Raw genomic sequence first — 23,522 nt, 5'->3', positions numbered from 1 at the left:
ATATTCGAATGAAAACTTTCCCAGTTGATAATCTAACAATTTTGAAAAAACAGGTTTTTCCTAGGGCTGCCCCGGTGGCTCTGCAGTTAGGTGCGCACACTCCACTTCGGTAGCTCTGGGTTCACTGGTTCAGATCCCGGGTATGGACATGGCACCGCTTGGCAAGCCATGCTGTGGTAGGCGTCCCCACATATAAAGTAGGGGAAGATAGGCACGGATATGAGATCAGGGCCAGTCTTCCTCAGAAAAAAAGAGGAGGATTGGTGGCAGATGTTAGGTCAGGGCTATTCTTCCTCAAAAAAAAAAAACCAGATTTTCCCCCCAAATTTGTGTGAAAGCCGTAAAACCAATGAATTGGACGCAGAGTCTGAGATCGAGTTTTATTTGGTTGTGTGACATTGGTATGATATGCTGCTTGCTTCAGTAAAAATAGGATTAGGAGCATGGCTGGGTATTCTACAGGCCCAGCGTAAACCAAGACTTATAATGCTGTTGCTGTGTAATGAAAACACATCTTTGTGCTAAACTACTTTTTTTCTGATGACAAATAAATTAATCACACAACAAAAGTAAAAAAAATATCAATTGTTCGCTGGCATAGTCAAAGATCATTTCGGTATTTCCCTTACAATGCTGCTTTCCACACATTTCCAATTCAACTAGAAAAATGTTCTGTAGGGTGAATAGAGTTGCAAATATTGAATTTCAGTGTTTTTTGTTTCACTTTTTCATTTAGTATCCTTTCTAAATATTATTCTTTAAATAACTTTTAAAATTAATGCTTTTATTTTCTTCATTCTGTTTGAGGGAAGTGGCAAGCCTGCATGGCATGTGTATGTTTGCTGGGGCTGCCACAACAAAGCACCACAGACTGGGGACTTCAACAAGAGAAACTTTTCCATCACAGTTCCGGGACCTGGGAGTCCAAGATCAAGGTATTGGTAGAGTTGGTTTCTTCTCAGGCCTCTCTCCTTAGCTTGTAGATGGCATTTCATCCTTGTGTCTCCTCAGGGTCTTTCCTCTGTGAGTGTGTGTTGTAATCTCCTATTATAAGGATCCCCCTCATACTGGATTAGGTCCCACCCATTTGACACCATTTTACCTTAATTACTTCTTTAAAAAGACCTATTTACAAACATAGTCTCATACTGAGGTACTGGGCATTAGAACTTCTACAAGAAAATTTTGAGAGGACACAATCCAGCCAACAGCATGTTGAAGTGAAGAACATTTATAGGCTAAGTGTGAGGCTGGACTGAATTCAGAAGGTCTTGGGTCCCAGTTCTTTACTCACCATCTCTGTGATCTTGGGTAGTAACTAACATTTCTAAATGGTAGTGATGCTGATGGATGAGAGTGTCTCCCTCAATACCTAGAAAATAGCCTGTCCATGAATGAGATCACTTGTTCTCCTTCTCACACTACTCTTCTCAGTCTTTGCAAAGCAACACATAAAGCCACTTTCTTTACTCCTGTCTTTACATCCAGCCTCAAGTGCATGTTCTTTGCCCACCCATTCCTCCTTCTTCAAGTCTCTCTGTGCTTATTTCAAGCTCCTTTGCGCTGCAAATTCCACTTTTTCCCCCAAGTGTGGACCCACACCACTCACTCTGCCACAATTCCCTATAAATCAAGCAGATTCAGGAGCAACACAGGACTGTAGCCATCAGTGTCCAACCTTTGCAGAATACCGAGCTGGAGTGGGGATGGTTGTGGGAAGGGGGTTGGTTCAGTTCCATGTGCGAAGATGGACACTGGTTCTCAAATCTAAACGTCCTTTGTGATAGTCTACCAGTGTGCTACTCCTACTGTACCTATTCTCCCAAGGAGACACATCCATTTATTTTTCTCCCGGCGGCAGGATGGAAAAACCATTATGATGAGAAGATTAGCAATGCTTTTCCCGCTATAATACAGAAAAAATGTTTTCTTTCCTTGGATTTTTTTTTAGGGGAGTGGCAGCAGGGAGAGGGTGACAAGCAGAGGAGGTAAGGTGGTGCCGGAATTGCAGTCTTTAGCGGCTGCTGTCTCTGTGGCTCCGGGAAGGGTTTCCGTTTCAATTACATTGTTAGGATTCAGCATCTTCCTCTGATAGAAGGGAAGCAGTTTGAATGTGTTACTTCGAGCTATTTAAACGTAAGTTTTGTGTAGCTTTTAGTGAAGACTAAAACTGAAGTACTTCATGGTCTGTAAATCATGTTTAAGGATACATTTAAGATTTTCAAGTGATTAGGGATATCTTTTTTATGCCATTCTGATCCTTTTTTCTTTTCTATCAATTTGGTGAGAAGTTACTGCATTTCAGGATAGAACATATTTAAATATCAAATAAGGAGTTACATGGTGAAAAGTCCAATCAATATAAATTCTTGAGTGAAAATTAATAACCTCCTAAATTTTCTCTATAATTATAGCCTCTGATTATTCACTTCCAATGAAAAAATGTAAATTCTAATGACAAGAAGCATTATTAAAGATACCGAGAAATTTCATATTAAAAGGTCCAACCCATCATATATCTATAATAATTCTAATTTGTGTCTACCTAATAACCCGACCTTGAAATACAAGGCAAGATTTGACAAAACTGAAGAGGAAAAAGCATATCAAAATTCACGGTGAAGATTTTAACACACTGCTCCCAGTTCCTGCTAGAATAAGCAGGGAAAAAAGTGAGCCAGGATATAGAAGAGGTGTTTTTTTTTAAGGGAAAACTCTGTACTAGTCTAGATCATGGGTAGGTTTGGGGGTCTAAAGAAAACTTTTGGGGTTCTAGTCAATGTTATATGTGTAGACATGGTGGTAGTTATAGGAGTGTGTTCACTTTGTGATAATTTATTAAGCTGTATTCTCATACTTGCTGCCATCTTTTTTATGGATGCTTTATCTCAATTAAAAATTAATTTTTTAAAAAAAGAAAGGCTTTGCTTTCAAAATTCCCCTCCTCCTAGTTAAATTTGCTTACGTAAATACAAATAGTTTTGTTTTCTTTTGTCAGATACAGGAAGAAAGTAACATTCATTGGGTGTATACTGTGTACCTGGAGGCATGACTTGGGTCTTACTTTCCTCTGGCCAAGAGTATTTGGATTCCAAAGATGATATTTGAAAGGGAAGAAAATCCTTACCTGTCAATCATCTCTCCCCACATTTCAGTTGTGAAAAATAATATAGAAGAAAAAAAGTCAGTGGGTAAATACCATGTTTTTTCACGGACAAATAGAAAATTCAGAATAATCACAACTTCAAAAATTTCAGTAAAGAATAAGAAATGTAATCTTCATTAGTCTGTAGAAAAACCAAAATTAAAGATTATTAATTCATATTTCAATAATCTGCAAGAACAGTAACAATAGTAGCCAATATTTCTAAACATTTACCATTATCGTGTACTGTATTAGTTATCTGGAGCTGCATAAAAATATTACCACAGACTTAGCAGATGAAAACAGCAGACATGTATTATCTCAGTTTCTGGGGGCCACAGTCTGAGCATGGTTTAACTGCATTTTCTGCTTCAGGGTCTTCAAAAGCTGCAATCAAAGTGTCAACCAGAGAGGTGGTGTCACCTGAGGATCAACTCGGGGAGGGTCTGTTTCCAAGCTCATGTAGTTGTTGACATCATTTATTTCCCTGTAGCCTGCCAAAGTGAGGGCCTCAGTGTTTTGCTGGCTGTTGGCCAGGGGTCACCTTCGGTTCCTTGTTTTGTGGGCCTTCCCAACATGGCCTCTTGTTTTCTCAAAGCCAGCAAGAGAGAGCATCTCCTCTCAAGATGATGTCACAGTCTTACATAATGTAATCATATGCATGTAAGCACATACATTTCTTCACGTCTGCTATACTCAATTAGTCAGAAGCAAGTCACAGGTTTGCTCAGGCTAAAAGGGATGGCTGAATGGGTGCCTTGCAAGGGATTATGAGGACTCCCTTAGAATCTATCCTTCACAGCCACGATATATGGTTTATCTCATTTATTCCTCACAATAGCTCTACAATGTAAGTACTATAAATGCCTCTGTTTCACAGAAGATGAAACTCTGGCATAGGAAGGTTACATAACTTGTCCCCCTATACATGTTAGAGTTGTGATTCAAGTTGAAGGATCTAGAAATTGAGGTCATTTGCCTTTATTGGGGTAAGATTTATTATTTCATAATTAATAAAAATTTCATAATAAAATATATTGCAAAGCGGAAAAATCTTTTCAACTACTTTAGAAAGAATATATTTTAATAGATTATTAATATTCTTACTCCATATTATTCTCATCTCTTCAAATAAGTAGCAAACTCCTCTTTGGATTTAAAAAAAAGAACATTGAGCCTGAAATGATCTTTTGTTGGATTGTTTGCACTATATTAATGAAAAATACAGATTTATAGTATTTTATTCACAAATTCAAATTGGTTACAAGACTGTGTATTTCAGTGATACAGTTCCACATATTGAAGATATATTTAAGCCCAGAGACTGAACTTAATTAAAATTTTATTAACTTTATTTCAGCACACGATTTTGAATTATGTTTTATCACATTTCTAAAAGGAACATGTATGTGAGAGAGAGAAAGAGAGAGAAAAATGAACTGGTCCTAAGAATTTTGTTACTAATTAGTTGTAGGTTAGCTTCAAAGTGATGTGATGGCACACGTAGGTCACTGCAATCATGAGGTGTGAAGTCTTATCATCTTATCCATTTGAGTTCTATGAAATATAAGATAAATGGCAGAGAGCGAGGTCTTAGTAGACTAAATAACGCTTGTTACAAAACACTCAACTTACTAAGGTACAGCACTCATTAGTGGATATTTTGCAGTATTTTGCCCAAATAACCAATAACAGAGAGGGACGAGCATTATCTCTAATGCTAACATTTGCTGACTGAGACTGTCCAGTGGTACTTGGAGCATGGGGATCATATATATTGACAGGTCACAGTGAAGGATTGTCTATTTAAACTTTTTAAGGAAAATATTTCATAAATAAATAGCATTACAAAAAATCAGCATTATGCCAAACAGTGAGTAATAAATTATGTATCATAGAAATGAAATCTCAGATTGGTTAAGCAATTTGCTCAAGCATACAGAGCACGTAAAAAACAGGGCCAGGATTTAAACCCTGGGAATTTGACCCAGTAAAATCTTCATCCAATACTTCTCAACCCTGGTGCTCACTAGAATCACCTGGACAGCTTTGGAAAAAGCATAAATGTTTTAGCCACATATGAGACTAATTAAATCATTTGTTCAAATGTCAGCATGAGCTGCAATTTTAGGGCCTCTATAGGTGGTTCATTTACCTCATTTCTGGAGATTAGATAAAAGGATTTTCCTGGTCTTCTGATAAGAGTTTCACATTGATGGTATTCAAGAAAACTCTAGGCTTATAACATGCAAATAGGGAATTTCTGATTGTCGTTAGTGCTGAAAAAACTAAGAGCCAAATTTGGCTTAAGTAATTACCTCCAGATGCAAATTGACTAACATATGTGTACCAGGTACTATGATGGGTACTTTTAATTTATTATCTCATTTATTTTTCACAGGTATATTATTCCTATTTTCCAAAGGCTGTTGTTTCCATTTTATGGGTGAGAAAACGTAGGTCCCCTAGCTGGTGAGAGACAGAGCTCAGATATATCTGGATGGGGATATTCGGAATATCACAGGCTCTACTTTAAAAAATATATCTTCAAGTCTCTGTTTTTAAATCTGTTTTTGGTCTTTGGATCAAGATATGTTTCATTAAATAAGCAGTATAAGAAGAGTACTTTTATCGTGTAAGGCATAGAGGAGGACTGTGGATTAAGAAGATACATTTTGGAAATTGAAACTCTACTGACTCATTCCATGAAGAAAGTTCTCCTCTATCCCCAAAACTTGGAGACATAGCCGTAACGGAAAAAGATTTTGAGAACACGAGCACAAAGTCTGGTAGAGTCTGAGAAAGTACAATTTGGAAAGTTCAAGAGAAGTTAAGGACATAAATGCAAAATTTCTGACATTCAGACACTGCCATGATTTAAATAATTACTCATGATAACATGAAAGTCATCCCACAATACTAACTTTGGCTATGACTGATTTTTATTCACTATGACTCTTTCATTACAAGAATGTGAAATTGCACAGAATAGAACTGAGTTATTCTGAAACCAATCTCTAATAGAAAATTTTAAAATCTTTAAAAATGGATTTAGATCTTAATTTTCTACCTGAAAGGGAAGAGAGACCTCATTTTAGCTATCATAATTTTCCATAGTTAGCTTGAGAATCTTGTGCAGAATAGGACTGAAATGTGGGGAAGTAATTTAGAGAATCATTAAGGCAAATTTGGTTAACCAAGTACCATTTACAGATAAACAAAGTGTGGTTTTCACATTACAGTCCCAAGGAGTACGAAAAAAGAAAAAGAAGTGATGACAAATTCAGTATAATCTGCCCAAGTATTTGTTCATACACAGGAGGAATGCAATCAGTGAAAACTGCATTATTTTAAAATTTATAAAAACTGAAGAGAAAATAAGATTGATCCAGTGAACACCAATTAAACCTCAGAAAAGACAATAGTTCTATTTGCCTTAAAACCAACCTTGACTCTGCTGTCTGATCGTGTTTCTTAATGTCTAAATCTTACAAGCTGAGTTCAGTCTGTTTTTCTCAGTACTGCTGAGAAACAGGAGAGAGCATTTTGATTCAAATACAACTGGTAGATTTTAATGTTAGTGAAGACAGTCAGCTGCAATATCTAGATGACAGTGACTTAGTTTTTATGGATAATTTTTGTTAAAAGCCTGGTTTCAATTGTAGTTTCTAATGAAAATGACAAAATAGTAAACTACTAGTTACTCCTGGGTTCTGTGAGAAAGTGATATATACTAGTTTTGTATTTGCTGCAAGTAACATAAATTGAACTCAAACCAGTTTAAGCAAAAAAAAGGGAATTTAGTGGGTCCAGTACCTGGAAAATACAAAGGCTGATGCCTCTTTCTCTCCATCTCTCAGTGCTGCTTTCAGCTGTGTTGGCTTCTTTCTCAGGCCGTCTTTTGATGAAGTGGACAACCCACCCAGTTGAATGTGAGGGGAGAGAAGAGAGGAATGGGGGGCGAGTAGCTCTTACTGGGCTGGGTGTCTTCACACACTGTGTGTATGACAGCTGATGAAAGCTAATCTTTTGTTCTTGAGGTACTTCTAAAATTATTTGGAGTATCCCATGTCTGGGGAACACTGAAGTTTCTTTTAACTGATGAATACGTCTACACTTTTTGCTTGCAAATTCTTTGACAGCCCCTAGAAGCACAGTATTGACATCTCACTTCTTGCTGCTATGGTCTCTTCAACCTTTCTAGGCAGCCATATTGACTGGCACTGAAAAATTCTGAATTACGTCCACTCTCTGTGTGATCCATTTTTATGCACAAGAGACACTCACGAATCCTCTGCCCTATCTTACTCTTAGAATCCCAGCTCATCCCAATGCAGCTCCCACTACCTTGTCAGCACAGGCTGCTGTAGCCATCTTAGAAGGGAATCAGGTGCCAGTCCTGTGCCTCTCAATTGTGGGAATGCAATTCACACTCTCTGAGAGGTCCCACAGAAGCCTCCTCACATCTTGAAGGCCCCACACCTTCTCTCTCTTGATGGAGTTAGGGACTCACAACGATCTCCAAAGATCTCCAAAGATCTCCAAAGACTTTACAACATCCTACTTTTCTCAATACTCTGAAAAGTTTTACAGACTTCATCTGGCAAAGGGATCAAAGTGCTGTTGAAATTATCTTTGACCATTTCCTTTATATAACAATCAGTTTTGGATTTTCATATCTCTTGCATCTTGATGTTACAGTAGAGATTCCACTTAAACATCCTATTACCTTAATGATCTCAGAAAGAGGAACACAATCCTCTTTTCTATATGTCTAAATCAACACAAAAGGATTCTGCTTGATCTTGCTTGGGACACATACCCATGGAGAGAGGTTAATTTGATGGGTCAGTCTGGGCCATGCACCCACTTCTGTGTTGGGGAAGATGGACCTATGTGAGCAACAGCTCGAGACAGTGTGCAAAAGTGTGAGTTTCCAGGCAGCAAAAAAGTGGAAGTAGTTATACATTTCTCTTAATTGTTTTCAAATTTACTTCCATTTTTTGAAACTACTTCAGTTCTTAAATTTATTGATACTTCTTTTATTGACAAGCATATGGGCTATTTTGATATATATTCTATGGATACTTTAAACAAAAATATATTTGAAGTTGTGGGATAAATTGTTCTATAAATGTCAGTAAGGACAAGTTGGTTGACATTGTTGTTTAAATCCTCTATTAATTTATTGGTTTTCTGTCTGCTTATTCTATGAATACTGAGAAGAAGGTTGACATAGGCAACTACAATTATGTATTTGTCTTTCTAATTTTATTTCTTTCAGTTTTTGTTTCATATATTTTGAAGCCTATTTGAAGTATATTAGTTCATATACATTTATAATTGTCAAGCCTTTTTGATAAATAGAACCTTTTCTCTTTATTTAAAAAGTTTGTCTTTGTCTATGCTAATACTGTTTGTTTTGAAGTCTGCTTTGTCTGATATTAATTTTCATTAAATTTGGAAAACTTTCAGACAAAATTTATTCAAATATTTTTTCTGTCTCTCCTCCTTCTCCTTCTGGGACTATAATTGCACAAATATTAGACAACTTGGTATTTATTCCTCCATAGTTCATTGTGCTTGTTTAGTCTTTTTATATATATTCTTCCTTTTGGCTAGTTTTGATTGCTTTACCTTCAAATTCACTATTCTTTTTTTTTCTGCAGACTCTAATTTGCTAGTAATTTTATTTCAGATAACGTATTTTTCATATCTAGAAGTTACCTTTTTCATATATTCCACTTCTCTCTTAATTATGAATATTAATATATTTCTATCTACGTCCTTGAGAATATTCAACATACATAAAATAGTTATTTTAATGTCCTTGTCTGCTAATTCTATCATATTTGACATTTCTGTATCTCTTTCTATTAATGATTTTCTCCTGGTTATAGGTCACATTTTCCATTCATTTTTGATTGGGTGCCGGATACCATGATTTTTACATTATTGAGTACCCGCTTTTGCTGTATTCCTTTAAATAGTGTTGGAGTTTGGGGGCTGGCCCCGTGGCCGAGTGGTTAAGTTCGCGCACTCTGCTGCAGGCGGCCCAGTGTTTCGTTAGTTCGAATCCTGGGCGCGGACATGGCACTGCTCATCAGACCACGCTAAGGCAGGGTCCCACATGCCACAACTAGAAGAACCCACAACGAAGAATATACAACTATGTACCGGGGGGCTTTGGGGAGAAAAAGGAAAAAATAAAATCTTTAAAAAAAAAAAAATAGTGTTGGAGTTTGTTCTGGCAGGTAGCTGAGTAACTTTTGGGACAGTTTGATCCATTTTAGGCTTGCTTTTAAGATGTCTTAGGGGCTTGTCTACAGTGTTCTCTACTTTGGGGTTTATTTAGCCCCACTTCTAAAGGCATGACTATTTGGGATCTCTATCGATTCCTCTGTGTATCTAATGAGTCCTGTCGCTCTGGCTAGTGGGAACTCAAATGATTCTCAGCCCCTGCATGACCTCTGGGGAGTTTTCATCTTCATTTCTCTGGTAATTGTTCTTTCCAAGTAAGTTGTTCTTTTTCGAGTCTCATGAGGTTGCACCCTATGCATACATAGTTTGATGTTCAATCAAAGATTTAAGAGATCCCAATGAAGATTTTATAACTCTTTTACTGCAAAGTTCCCTCTTCTATGATATTCTGTCCTGTAAATTCTTGATTCCTTGACATCCCCAAACTCTGATCACTCTCTCTTCAATTCAGTGAGACCAATGGGCTATGTTTAGAATTTCACTCCTGCTGCTGCAGTCTTAAAATTTTCTCTGGGAAGAAAGCTGGTGAGGTCATAGTACTCAACTCATTTGTTTACCTTCTATCAGGGACTACAGTTCTGCATTGTCTCTCTTCTAATCTATGAGTATAGTTGTTTCCTTTATCTTGTTCAATTTTCCAGTTGTTCACAGCAGGAAAGTAATTCCAAACTTTGCTACTTCCACATAGAAGTGGAAATGCTATCAGTAATTTTGAAAATAACATTTCCTCTATGGATTTTTCATTCCTTCTGTGGCTTACATATACAATTATGGAGGTTTTTTTTCTTTTAACATAAAAGGGTGCTCACGTCCACTTGTCATGGAAATTTGCTTGAATGCAGTTCATTACACGGATGATTTTCTACATTTTTCCTCATCTTGAAACAATGTAATTGCTCAGTTAAGTAGATGGTATTATTTTATTTGGTTTTTCTTTCATCATTGTATTTCTCATACAGCTGGCAGGATTAATTTTTCACCAATTTGGGTGGTTTATATAGTTTGTGATTTTTTCTATTACTTTGTAAGAAACTCTTTATCCTTTTGACTATCTTATTTCTAATATTCTGGGGAAAAAATAGGATTTCCTAAGTATTCCTTTAAATCTTGGAACTCCAATACATATATTTGATTTTCCATGAATATTTTTTCTTTGCAAAATAGTAAGTTAAAATATATGTTTTCATAGTTCCTGTATTACAGCAGGAATGTTAGTCACTGTCCATTTTTATGCTAAATAAGGAAATCCAATTTTAAGTATTCATTTGAATAGTGGCACTTTTTCTTTATATTTGACATTCTAAATTATGTGATATGCATAGACAGACAGATGGATAGAAGCACGAATAGCTGGATAGATAGATAGATAGTTCGATGATAGATTCTCTGTGATAGTAACACCTATAAACTTGATGAAATTATATTATGATAATTCAAATAAAATAAACAGCCTAGTAGTGATGAGATTTACCAAAATGATGAATGACTCTTACTAAAGTTGAGGACATAAATAATTACAGTATCCCCTCAACTTATACGTCTCTATATTACTACAAAAGTCATAATGTTTTAAAACTGTGCAAAAAATATTCTGTACCTTTTATATGATATGGAAGTAGTTCCCAGTCTCAACTGTTTTCACACCCACAATTACCCTGTGCTACATTCAAAAATTATGTAGCACACAGGATAACTTTTTGTAGTGAGTACTTGTCCTGATACTTTAGGATGCCTAGAATCCCTAGACAGTAAATGGCAGTAGTAGTCTCCTAACCACCATCCTTATGGCTTCTGGAAAAAACCCTCTCAAAGTTTTAAAGCACACCCTTTAGGATAGTATCACAAGTAATATGATATATTATTCAGAGTTAGGGAGAAATATATGTTAGTGTGCATTTATAATGTACCTTCCCTAAAAGAGCATAGAGAACACCTCCTTCACCAGGACATTGAGAAAAACATTGGTGAGAACAGCGAAAACTTCGTTGAGAAAAACAGTCGGGACTATCCTTTGCGGAACAGGGATAAACATGGAGAGCCTGCCATTAAAATGGGCTCCCTGATTTCAATAGGAGATGATGGATCTCCAACGGAAGAAGCTAAAACACAGAATGTAACTGTCAGAGGCAAAGTAGGTGTGGTTTCTATAACAGGCAGTAGAGCTGGAAGAGTAAACAGAATGGTGGGATCCACCTAATAACTAATGTCTAATTAATCATGGGGTCCATAAGACCAAAAGAATTGTCATCTCTAACTTATTATCTAAATTAAATTATATAAATTCTTGATTCCTGGCACATTGCTCTGCTTTCCAACCCCCAGCAAAAAATGTAAAGAAGAAGAAGAAAACTGAATCTGATCTGTGTCACCATGAGAGAATGTCATGGACTCTTACTCAACTCTTGGACCTGAGTCAATTCACAGACCCATAACTCCCTCAGTAAAGAGGTTAGTAATTTCTGAGGCTCAGAAGTCATTCTGCTCCATTATTTACAGTAAGGATTAATGAGGGTGAATTAGTTTACAGAGTTTGTGGCTATAGTTTGTGACTCCAGAATGTGGTAATTACCCCAATTCCTGAATGCATGGTAGGAGTTGGTCTACTCAGCAACTCTCATAATCCCCACACCAGTTGTCCTTTCTGTGAAATAAGGGCTATTATGAAGTGCCAACTAATAGTTTGTGGGACCCTCTTTCCTTTCCCAAATTAAAGAAAAAGCAGTCAGGAAATCACAGATACTAGTGCCACCATCAAACACAGAAAAGATTTGGGAGTAGAGATTCTTCTCATTTTCCCATTTTACTCTGCTATTTAGTCCTTCCAAAAATTGAATAAGGTGGTAACTTCCATTAAAGCTGATGTTCAAGGCATGTTCAAGTAAACCAAAACAGCTCCTGGCACCTGGAATTCAGTTTTGGATCTTACACACTTTTGTAACTGAGTCACAATAAGTAACTTAGTGACGACAAGTAGAGAACATCAGAAGCAGTTTGCTTTTGCCTGGCAAAAACAGCAGTACACCATGGCTCTCAGAACTGTTGGTTCCCTGACTCTGTACCATGAGTGAATCAGTGGAAATTTGATTATTTCTACATACCACAGAACTAGATACCTAGTTCACATCATATTGGTGGGACTTGTTGAGCAAAAACATGAAGTATCCTAAATGTCCTAGTAAGACACATGGGTGTTAGAGAATGAGAAATAAATACCATGAAACTCAGGGCCTATTACTTTAGTAATGTTTCTGAGGTCTAACGGAATTAGTTATGTAGGAATACTCCCTTTAGAACGTAAGATAAGTTGCATTAACTACCCCTAAAAATGATATATATTTATCATTTGGTGGATATCTTTGGATTTTAGAGGTGACAAAATACTGCATTTGGTCATATTCTCCCAAGTAATATAGTGACAATCCAGAAACTGGATTAAATTTGAATGGGACCCGGAGAAAGAGAGGCGTTTATTACTGTATCACAGAGCAGGATAAGCTGATGTCACTTGACTGTTTTGATCCAACAGATCTAATGATGCTTTAAGAGTCTATGCTGTGCAGAGCCTCTCATAGGCCCAACAGGAGAATCACAATGACAGCCCTTTGAGTTTTAAAACAAATTCTTCTTGATCAAAAAGTATTATTTTAAAGTACAGTTCTTGGTTTCCAACAGGAACTTTGAAGAGAGTGACCATCTGACTGTGGGACACCGGGAAAACATGAAATCTGAGCTTCCCATTATGAACTCTTTGTTTTTTATTAATCTACTAGATCATAAGCTTGAGTATTCCTAGTAGCACTCCATTATCAAATAAATGTGTTAAAAACAATCCTGTGGCCTGGACAAGTATTGAATACACAAGTTGTATAAGCAATTGGCTTGCACTCTCTATGTGTTGTTCCAACTTTGATAAACTGATTCCTCTCTTTCAGTACACATTTATGGCCTTTTGGGGAAGTTCTCTGTAACAAAGTGACTGAGGAGGAAAAATACAAGTTTGATTTTCAAATTATTCTGCATAATAAACTAGCTCCATCCATCAGCTAAGGGGTGGCCCTGAGAGACAGCCTAAATGGAAATACTTCAAGCTGAGCATAATTTCAAATGGAACATCTGGTTTTTACTGGCCATTCTGGAAGAAGAGATGTGCAGAGGTGTGGATCTACATACATTTATGGGCAATTTCTAAGGACTTTTTTGAAGGGATTAGAGGAATGGTGATAAGCAGGCTTTCCGGATGAAGGTGTGGATGGGTATCTCAGAAAAGGCCTAGAGTGAGGAAACTTGTGAACCATGTGACTGCTTGCTCAAAGATTGAAAGCACTCAAAAATCATGTGGATAAGACGACCTGCTTTGCAAAGTGCTTGCTTACTGGGTTCCTGAACAAAATGCTTATAGCGATAGGGATGAAGGTTACACACAGACTCAACAACACATGCAGTCTTTGTAAAACACTATACCCTCAAAGCCCCTAAGCAAAATCCAAATCCCCACATTCTAAAAAAATCAACAAGTCACTACTTCACAATTTAAATAACAGCTGTGAGATATATCCTTAGTAAATTCCATCCTCTCCCCTACCTACAAATATATCTATGTCAACCTTCTTCCTCCAGTCTCCCCTCTAGACTCAGCTTAACAGCTGTTCATCTAGTTTAGGGATAATACTTCCCCTTTGCTCTTGACCTTATCTTGCTCCATTTTACTCCTTTGACCCTTTCTACACTTCCTTCCCAGTCACAATCAGGTTTCATCTATCTTTACAAAAAATCCTCTCTTGACACCGCACCTCATCTCTAGCCACCAGTCAATATTTCTCCATTCAAACCCAGCTAAGTCCTTGGCAGAGTGGCCTAACTCTGGCTGTCCCTACTTTCTTAAGTCTCCTTTACCCTGAAAATCTGAAGGTCATGCTTTGAACCTATTCTTTTTTTTTTTTTTTTGAGGAAGATTAGCCTTGAGCTAACATCCACTGCCAATCCTCCCCTTTTTGCTGAGGAAGATTGACCCTGAGCTAACATCTGTACCTATTTGCCTCTATTTTATATTTGGGATGCCTGCTACAGCATGGCTTGATAAGCAATGTGTAGGTCTGCAGCTGGGATCTGAGCTGGCGAACCCCTGGCCACTGACGCAGAGCACGTGAACTTAACCGCTGTGCCACAGGGTCGGCCTCCCTTTGAACCTACTCTTATTGGATTAGAGTCATATTGTGTTTAGTAACTACTGACATCATAAAAGTAATTTCTACTTGGAAATGTTTTAGAATGTCTCATGTTGGACTTTCAAATGCTCATGTTATTTGCTTTTATTTCAAGACTAAGAAGCAAAGCCCAGTAAACTATCTCAATCTACGAATAAATTTGGGTGAATTTCTCTGTCCTGGAGATCCTCCAAAGTATACATTATTTCTGCCAGGAATGACCTTCATTAAGCTGTGAAGCCATAGAAGAGTTACCAGACTTGTATTCCTCAGTCGGCATTGTAGGCAGTGGCTGCATATGAAAAGTACAATAGTTATTCTTAGTGTTGGGCTTGTCATACTTGAATAGCTGAGAACCACTCTCAAAGATTGTTCTGTATGGGGGACTTCATTGCACAATCATTTTGTCCAGTTTTGCCCTGGTAAAATGTAGGACAGGTTACTACTAAACATATGCATGTAACTGTATTGCCATGAAAAGTAAGGAGACTCAGTCGAAACATTTATTTTTGAATGCTGAGGGGTCAGTGAAAATCAGATACCATTTAAAAATATATTTCCTTTTACAAATGCATAGTTTAGAATTCAGTTCACAAATGCACAGTCTACTAAGTTGAAGACTAGCGATAGCTTAAGAAGAAAGAAACAAGGCCCCCACATGTATTCCTTAGGAGACAAAAACATTAAACATAATATCAACAATTTTCCAAATAAACAATCGAAATTAAATGCCCTTTATTTTTTTAAGTCTTATATAATTAATTTTTGACCTTCTCGATCTTGGGTCAGCCCTCTGCTTTCATAAAATTGTCTGCTGCTGCTCTAAAAAGAGCCCTGGAAATTCTGGCTCAGTTCCCTGGCACAATCTCAAAGACACTCAAGAAAGTCAGCCCAAGAATCCGTATGCAAGAGCTCATTCTTTGAAGCATCAATTGTTGAGTATCTGTGATAGTCCTCTCCTTGAGGCTCTGAGACTGTTCTTCTTGGCCAAAGACAAAAATTTGGATCTGAGTTTATAAAAATTTGGATCTGAGGGCTACAAGGCTTAGAGTAAATCTTACAGCTGCAGATGAGACAGAATGGCCATGTTTGATTTATCGCCATAACCAACAATAGTGCAACAGGAGAGAGTAAAATCTGCAATTGAATACAACATAAAAGAATCCTTTAATAAGAATTTATTTAATGTTTCCCCTGAGCTTACGGACACGTTATGGTCAGTGAGGTTATTAAAACACCTTCAAGGTCTTTCAGTCCAATCTTTAATCTCTGAAAGATTTACATCAGTAACATTTTACCTGTACAAAATTATCCTTTGATTTAACAACTCTACCCAGGGAACTCTTACAATACTGTTGAAGCTAATTAAGAATATGGAGCATTACAAAAAAACTAATTGTTTCTACATCATTCATTTTATAAATGTGAATGTATAAATATTTTTGGTTTTCTTTTTTCTTTTAAAATAATCAATAGCACAATACAGTCAATCCAGAGCATAGAAAACTATTCCAGATTATCTATAATCTGGAAGACTGCATAGATGGCAAAACAGTTTATTATATCTTGTTAAGGCAGACTAAATGTCCTCAATAAAGTTATCCTACCAGAAGAAAATCATGTTTCAGATGCATTAATATAATATTTGGCAATAAAAAGATTGTAAGCTCCTTTAAAAAATACCTTCTGAATAAGCTCATTCACCTGAGTAAAAATTGCCAAGATTTTAACATACTTCACGATTCTTTTATATGTATGTCAAGTAACATAAATCAAGGCAAACAAATTTCACTTCTCTCAAACTTTCTTTAGCTTGATATACAAAATCAAGTTTTGCCCTTCGCTATTTTCATTTATTTTTTGGGACGATCTCACACTTTGCTTCAGGACAAAACTTCTCATTTCTTCCTTTTAAAACAACAGAAAATGTCATTATATTTCATACACAACTATACTTCATACACGTGTATGCTCCTACTACAGGCTCAATTACCCATAAGAACTACAACATTGAACCAAATTAACTAATTTCTATTTAACTGGAAAGTACATAATTGATAATTGTTCTATCATACATAAACAATTTAGTAGACAAGCAAAGCTCACCCATTAGAGCCACACACATCACTTTTCCATCTCTGAAAAGTGACACAAACAATACATTCATTAACAACATCCAAAAATATAGTCACTGTAACATACTAACCTAAGGATCAAAGTGACATATACTAAAAACTATGCCTTATGACCAAGGTATCAGTAATTATCCAGGGATCCAAAGATGATTTATTAACTAGGTTTAATATTGGCCCAAGGTTGTACAGTTACCTAAGAATCTTGGATATCATGTTTTAAGCTGATACATTAGAAAACAGGATTATTGATGATATAAAACAATTTGTCAGACTTGTGATTCAATTTATATTAACACAATTTTACATTATCCATAATCATAAAATTATGTTAGCTTATTTGATCAGTACAGCATTATAAGAACTCTAGGAAGTTCAGATGAACTGAATCAATTAATAACAAAACAAACACAAATCTGATAATTACATCAGGGAAAAGCCATTTAAGTGTGTTTTTAAATCAAACTAATTCAAGTAATCCGATTTATCTCAGGAAATGCCTGGATTGCGTGAACTTGGGTTCTTATATAAAAATATTTCTTAGCTATCAGTGAAAAGAAATTGTTTCCTCAACAGTCTAGCACATGGAAATATGACAAGATCAGCTTTCTTTATTTTCTACAAACGTGAGGGAATATGATATTTATGTTAGACTTACTATTCTCTATAAACCGATTACAACAGAGGTCCTTCAATTAGAGGAACCTCAAAATCTAATTAATTAGTACCTAACGGAAGTAGGAAATATTTTACCCTCATGCAAAAGATAAAGGCTTTTCTCAGTTACAGACACACAGGCACACAACTTGTAGTTTCAGTTCTACAACCTCAGATATGGGTAAAGTGAACACAGAAACACAGAAATTCTCTACTGCAGACCTCAAAAAGATGTTCTCCTTTCTAGTGGGCACAAAATTATTCCTTAATTGATTTGTGTGCACAAATAGATAAATAATCACAAAATAATAAGAAAGTGAATTCCTTGTCATTTATCATACGACAGAGACTAGTTCCCATCATCTTGGTCGAGATCATCAAATGGTCACATCACAAAATTCATTTTCTGGTCATTGTTGCCATTATTGAGGAATAATATTTCCTATATGCACACTGGAATCATAATCCAAAAAAAAGACCAGAATGAGAAACCAAAACAAAGAAACAAATCAGTAGAAATAAAACCTGGAGAAGCAGAGAGACAGCAAAGTATTGCCACTTAAAATAACTCCAAGATCCAAAAGGGGGAGAGAGAGAGAGAAATTGACCTCTTGGTCAGTGGTGTTTAATAGGCTCCATTAAGTGAGTTCACCTGGGCATGCTGGTGGTACCTCTAAAACCTCTAAAGTATAGTTTTCAAGAGGAATACATAAAATAAACAACTTAACTCATGCCAATATAAACAACGTGTCAAATATTTTATTCAACTTATTATATAGTCACAGAAACAGTGAGATAGTAAAAGGTTGATTCAGAGAGAATTTGAGGATCTAGTTATTTATAGTCAATTTGATTAACATCAGATGCTAATTTAGCTACAAAAGTGTTTAATGTCCTACAGCAAAATAAGCCACAACCTTCAGGTTATCTTTTGTACTGGAAAGAAATTATTTGCAACTCTACTAGACAAAAATATACAAGTTAACGTGTAACTTAAGTCTGGGAAATTTAATCAATTGTAAACGGTGAGCGGAACAAAGAAGATTCTCCTAGATAATAAAATAAATTCTTGGTGAGCCTGGTAAACAATGACACTGTGTATCATTGAAAAGACGTGCCACTAACTTTTTTTTTTTTTACCATATTTCAAAGTTGTAAATACTTTTTCATAACATACCACATAGATGCACCAACTCAACAGATCTGAAAACTAAATCTGTTATTGTTCTTTAAAAAAAGATTTCCTTTTTTTTGACTTCTTATATTGGTTAATGGGATCACTATATACTCAATCACCAATTTCGAAGTTTGATAATCAAGTTCTCCCCTCCCTAACACCACCACCTTCCATACAAATAATCACCTGCTCTATGGAAATTTCTTTTTCAAAGTTTTTGAGATTGTTCTCTAAGTTTCATCCTTGCCATTCGTGTGTGTGTGTGTGCCCTAAAGTCAGTGTTTTCAAACCTGAAGGAGTATCAGAATCACATGAAATGTGTCATAGATAGACTCTAACATGGTTCTCAATTTTCCTTACATCCTCGTATTCAAGCCCTTGTGTAATGCCCTACTCTTGAGTGTGGACATCGTGTGAATTGCTTCAAACCAGTAGAAGAAGACAAAGGTGTTGGGAGGTCTTTTCCATGATTATGTTACATAAGATAGTAACTTTCCTCTTGTTAGCAGACCTTTCTCTTGCTCACCTTGATGAAGTAGTCTCCATGTAGAGATGCCCATGTGACAAAAGAAACAGAGGGAAGCTTCCAGGTAACAGCTAGCAAGGAGCTGGGCTCTCAGTCCAACAATCCACAAGGAACTGAATCCTGCTATCAGCCATCCAAGCTTAGAAGCAAATCCTTCCTCTGTGGAGCCTCGGATGAGACCCCAGCCCTGGCCAATACCTGGATTATAGCTTTGTGAGAGACCTTGAAGCAGAAGACCTGGCTAAACCATGCTCCAATTCTTGATCCACAGAAACTCTGAGATAATAAATGTCTGTTCTTTTAGCTGTAAAGTTGTGGTAATTTGTTATGCAGCAATATATAACTACTAAGGGGGCTTTTTTAAAATATAAGTACTCAGGCCCTATTCCCAAGTGACTCTTTAAATTTGGGGTGGGAACCAGAAATCTGTGGTGTTTTGAAAAGCTCTCCATGTCATTCTTTTGTTGCAATCTGTCTGGATTATGAATCACTGCTCTAGGTCACACTCTTCCCTCCCAAAAAGCGTTTACGTTGTTACCAGTATATTCCTACTAAAACTCAAAAATGACCACACTTTTTGTGTGCTTTAAATCTCTTAAGGACTACACATTACCAATACAATAAAATACAGCTAGCCAGCACAGAGCACAACTCCCTCAGTTATCTGGCTGCTATGTATCCCCCAGTATAATCTCCCAGTCACTCCACAAAAGACATCCTAAACTACATGCAGCTGGTCCTTCTTGTTGGACCCTTTCATATCTCCATGCACTTGCTATTCTTTTTTTCAACTGCTTAGAATTTCCATCCCTTATCCCAGCTCCCATCAAATTGTAAACTATTCATCTACACAATACAAATAAATTTCATCTCCTCTATGAATCACGTATCTATTATAGGACCTACCACCTGATGACATAATTAACTTTTATAACGTGTCTCTTGTACACTAGATTGTGGGCTTTTGCATGGCCTAGACTCAATCTCATCAATCTTTGTTTATAGCAGCATTGTTAAAGATCAGATATCCATCATATGCATAGAGCAAAATTCATGCCACAAAATTGTTGCTCAAAGAAATACAGAATGATGGGGGCTGGCCTGGTGGCGCAGCAGTTAAGGTTGCACATTCTGCTTCTCGGCGGCCTGGGGTTTGCCGGTTCGGATCCTGGGTGGGAACATCGCACCACTTGGCAAACGCCATGCTGTGGTAGGCGTCCCACATATAAAGTAGAGGAAGAAGGGCACGGATGTTGGCTCAGGGCCCGTCTTCCTCAGTGCAAAGAGGAGGATTGGCAGTAGTTAGCTCAGGGCAAATCTTCCTCAAAAAGAAAAAAAAAGAAATATAAAATGAATGAAAAACACGTGTTCAGCTCTAGTTCATCATAAAATACTATATACACTATCTTGCTATTGTCCATATCCTTAACATATGTATTCTTTCCTGTTAATTCAATTTTTTATAAATCAAATAATATGGTTGACTTCATTATTTAAAGGAATTCTTCAGTAAATCTTTTGTAAAGCAAAGAATCCTTTTGTGAACATAAAGTTATTTCTTATATCCTTTACTCTTAAATTATACTGAGTTATTTGTCTTTAAAGCAGAGCTCCCCTGTACTTACTCTTATCAAATTATATATTTGAACGAATGTTTTTTTTTTTCTCTCTGTTAGTCTCTGAATACACATCAGGGCTACTACTTAGGTTTTTAAATCCCCAGAGGAGAAGATGCAGCTCAGGCCCATACAGAAGTTGACATGTAAATAGTTGTTGAAAATGATGTGATGACAGTGCAAGAATTGCATGGGTAACATTTGAATTTAAGTAAAAATTTAATATCCATATTTCAAGTTATAGAAAAAGTCATATTCCTGGCACTCCTAACTGGTAGGAAAAATGCTTGAAGATTAAAGAATGACTCTAGTACTGGAGGCTGGGTTAGGTGTCCATTTTCAAGTATTATTTCCTTCAAGTGGAAGAGTCAAGAACATGGCTATTCAGTGTTTTGAGCTTTTCAAGAAAGCAAGGTATTGAAAACATATTTTGTAATCAGAGAGTAAGTTAAATCAATGAAAAATTACTGAAGAACAAACAGGCAGTGCAGTTTCATGACCACTTTCCTCTTATTTTTGGCCTGATTCTGCCTCTCTTTCCTGTTGGTGAGAACTGGATAGACAAAGCTAAATGAAAGGAGGATGCCTAGCATATATTCCTGTTCTTTTCTTAGGTATTCCTCTGTAGTTTTTAAATGAAACACTTGAAATTTGTATTATCTATACAAAAGAGTAAATGCAGTTTACAAATTGGGAAAATGTAAAGAAACATTCCATGCATAATTAACTCAGAAATTCATTGAATGACCTAAACCAGGATTGCCAAATATCAATGGCAATTTCCCTGAAGGCTCTTTCAGAACTCTAATACATGAGATTATATCTACACTTATCAAATGAATAAGCAGGTGGTTCGATACTCAAGCCTCTTTTTAAGGGGAAATGAAGCAAATTGCTTTTTGTTTTTCCATAGTGGCTCTCTCATTGTTACACAAAAATCATTAAAAAGTGACTATCGTTTGATTTTGTTTCTCAATAGATGTTTCCATTTCACAAACTTAATTCCATTTTTGGAATTTAAATTTTATATGTAAAAAAGAACAATTGTCGAGGCCAGCCCGGTGGCATAGTGGTTGGTTTTGCACACTCCACTTTGGTGGCCCCAGGTTTGTGGGTTCAGATGCCTGGTGCAGACACACATACCACCTATCAAGCCAAGCTGTGGTGGTGTGCCACATGTAAAGTAGAGGAAGATTGGCACAGATGTTAGCCCAGGGCTAAATCTTCCTCACACACACAAAAGAGAGAGAGAACAATTGTCTCTTAATTATCACATAATTTTATAGCTAGAAGGGACTTTAAAAGTTATGTATTGAAGTATTTCTCAATTAGATAACCATAACAAAACACCTTTATTTTGTAGAAAACCTTAGAATGAGGGACCAAAGGAAAAAAATAGAGGAGGTAAAGAAAAGAATGCAGATGCATCCCCCAGAAAGATGTAGGGGAGAGAGAGGCATAGAGGTTTAATACTTTGCCAACTGGATCATTGGAGGTAGATACTTATGTTTTCTCTTCCCATGACCAACTGGTATAACTAGATAATTCATAATGCCCAATTTAATATTCTTGATTTTGGTATTTGTGATAATTTTCTAAACCAAAAGGAAATCCATTTTTATTATTGAAGTTTTATGCACTTTTTCTATAAATCTTGATTCACTCTTAGAATATATTTGACACCATACATACATATCTTACATTTCAAAAGTAATTGCTTAATTACTTTCAAGTTTTATATAGTATCATTGTTTTCAAACATCCATGAGTGAGTAACCAAGAATCTGATAAAGGTTGTTAGAGGATATGCAAGACGTCAAGAGTGGCACAACTCTTAGAAGAGATTAAAGTTAGTGTAACGGAAAACCATTCTGGACTCCTGACCCCAGGACAACTAGCCTTTACTAGACCTCATCTCTGGATCTGACTAAGAAAAAGAGGAAATCATTGAGGTTTTAGGAGGGAAAGAAATGAATTTCGCTCAGTGTTTGCCTGATATGGATAATAACCCATTGTAGCTTTCCAATCACCTGGAATATCTTAGTAGATATTAGTGCCCATTTTCAATAGATAAGAATGGAGTAGAAAGTGAGGAAAGAGTAATATTTAAGAAATTTGGTGTTTGAGAGTAAAGACTTACTGTGAAGAGATTATAGGATCGTGTAAAGGTATTTAATTGAGAACTGGCATGTAGAGGAGGTAGCAAAATGCCTATTTGATAGTAATTACTAATATTTGTTGAGAGCCTATTCTTAGCCAGGCATAGCACTCTATGTATATTGTCCCATCTAATTCTTACAACAGCTTTATACGTTGAGTGTCACTAATCCTTTTTTATGGATGATGAATATGAGGCCCAGGGAACTTGCCCAAAACAGGATGGCAAATAAGTGGCGTAACAAGTGTTTGGATCTCAGCAGGCTAACCCTAGCCCATTCACACCTGACCACTAGGCCATGGTTGCCTCTCCTTTAGATGTGTGAGTGATTGTTTATGCAAGGCACAAGCAGGGATTAACTTTGGAAATAAGGACTCACCTGAAGAATGGAATCCAAGGAGGAATGAAAGGACTTGTGTTCCTGAATCAGAGAGATATAGACTTTTGTTAGCAGTTCAGGGATATCTACTTTCTCAGTAGTCTAGGAATATCTACTTTTCTTAGCAGCGCAGAAGGATAACTTGTGCTTCGAAGAGGAGGTAAAGAAGGAGGGGGACCTGCTCAGCATCCTTTCTAAGAGAAGTGAGATCTAATTGGGCAAGGCAGTGATGGAGCAGGGAGTAGGAAACTGACAGAGATGAATAAG

General features: G+C 36.6%; 1 long non-coding RNA gene across 1 annotated transcript in view; it reads right to left on the bottom strand.

The window, feature by feature from the left end:
- Positions 1–366: 366 nt before the first annotated feature.
- The window catches only part of LOC139081786 (uncharacterized), a 34,467-nt gene continuing 11,311 nt past the window's right edge, over positions 367–23,522 (bottom strand). Inside the window, exons 3-4 of the long non-coding RNA XR_011537100.1 lie at positions 3,128–3,287; positions 367–2,088 (exon numbers count right to left, since the gene is read on the bottom strand). This is a non-coding gene — a long non-coding RNA (uncharacterized lncRNA). The remainder of the gene's footprint in view (positions 2,089–3,127; positions 3,288–23,522) is intronic.

Source organism: Equus przewalskii, chromosome 2 (assembly GCF_037783145.1).
Source record: "Equus przewalskii isolate Varuska chromosome 2, EquPr2, whole genome shotgun sequence".
NCBI classification, from domain to species: domain Eukaryota; kingdom Metazoa; phylum Chordata; class Mammalia; order Perissodactyla; family Equidae; genus Equus; species Equus przewalskii.
The sequence above is the reverse complement of the archived record's forward strand: the minus strand, read 5'-3'. Positions and strand labels throughout refer to the sequence as shown.